General features: G+C 35.8%; 1 protein-coding gene and 1 pseudogene across 3 annotated transcripts in view; both read right to left on the minus strand.

The window, feature by feature from the left end:
- The window catches only part of LOC119590768 (hemocyanin C chain-like), a 44643-nt gene that overhangs the window by 12395 nt on the left and 30766 nt on the right, over window positions 1-1482 (minus strand). The gene's annotated exons all lie outside the window — the stretch shown is intronic.
- The window catches only part of LOC119590771, an 18405-nt pseudogene continuing 17695 nt past the window's right edge, over window positions 773-1482 (minus strand). The window contains exon 3 of the transcript XR_005230286.1: window positions 773-1370. The product of XR_005230286.1 is annotated as a hemocyanin C chain-like (transcript). The remainder of the gene's footprint in view (window positions 1371-1482) is intronic.

Here is a 1482-nt window from a genome sequence, read left to right on the forward strand (position 1 = left end):
AAAACTATATACTAAATATATAACATTTATATGTCAAAGCCATGTTACCAAGCAAATAGATTGAGTTATGAAGTAAAATCAGTTTTACAATTGTTCTCCTTTATTTGCACATGCTTATTGCTATAAATGTACCACCAATTATTGTATTTTACTTACAATTTCCCCTCACCTAAGGTACCACCATAGAACTTTTGACAATGAAAAATGGCATTCCCACTCCCTCGTAGTTGATAATAATAATCATAAAAATGTACCACCATAAAACTTCTGGCAATGAAAAATGGCATACCCCTCTCTCGTAGTTGATAGGAATAATAATAACAATAAAAAATTTAGAGATAGGAAAAGAAAAGTTTACCACCAAAGCATCATCATGGGATTCTACTCTAACTCCATGTTACATTCACATCTCCATTCTACTTTCCCTTCCTCGAATCCCGTCTTTTTTTCTTTGGATAAGAGGAATACTATGTCATCTTCTAGTAAATTATGGAAATACAAGCCAAGTTGTCAGTGTATGGCATTCTTCTAGTCGTGAGATGTATTGTGTTGAATTTACTATTTAGGATTAATAAAAAAAAGTTAAATGATGTTGCACGAAATAAATTAATTAAATACATCTACTTCAACTTTATTTACTGTCATTATGGTTCTCATCAATACATAGATCTGAAAATAGGTAAACATCCACTGTGTAGCCTCATATTGACTTGACCTTCTGATACATTTTCATAGTGCTGTTCTAATCATCAGGGAAAAGGAAATGTCTTGATTACGATTTTTTTTTTTATTTGCTCTTCGTACAGAAATCATGTCTCCATTATTAATAGCAAAGCAAAAATCATATCCTATAATTCTGTTGGTAACATCCAGTGATGGCGAGTATGGTTTTATTTTCAAATGTATAAAGGACTATTGTAGATAAAATAGAGCTTCCTATTGATGTTGGATATATTCGCCATGATTGAAGACCTTAACTTGGATGTGACCGAAGTTGGGAAGATCTTCGAATACACGTTCGTCGGGAACCTTGCGATCCAGAGGGTAGCCATGTGGGCGATTGTCAGGGTACTTTCCATGGGAACCGTAGTGATTGAATTCGGTATTTTCGTGGAGACCATCCACTGCTGCATCGGCTGCGCCATCAGTCACGGCTACAACAAGATCGAATTCCAGACCCTGTTCATTACCCTTAGGGAGAAGGAATCGATTAGGTATACCAGTTGCACTCTCGAAATCTGTAAGTCCGGAGTCTGCACCGGATAAGGCATCTTTGGTCTTCTCGAAGAGAGTTGCGAAACTAGGCACATCAGGCACAGTGACAGCAGATTCCGAGGATTTACGTTCGATATGGTATGTTCCAGCAGGCACTGTAAAAATATGTGTATAAAAATGTGAAGTTGTAATATTAAACAGACCATACTGGTTAATCGACTTTAAGTCTGAACAAGTGAAAATTCATAAAATATTGACCATAAAATA

The sequence above is a fragment of the Penaeus monodon genome, chromosome 27 (assembly GCF_015228065.2).
Source record: "Penaeus monodon isolate SGIC_2016 chromosome 27, NSTDA_Pmon_1, whole genome shotgun sequence".
In the NCBI taxonomy this organism is placed as follows: domain Eukaryota; kingdom Metazoa; phylum Arthropoda; class Malacostraca; order Decapoda; family Penaeidae; genus Penaeus; species Penaeus monodon.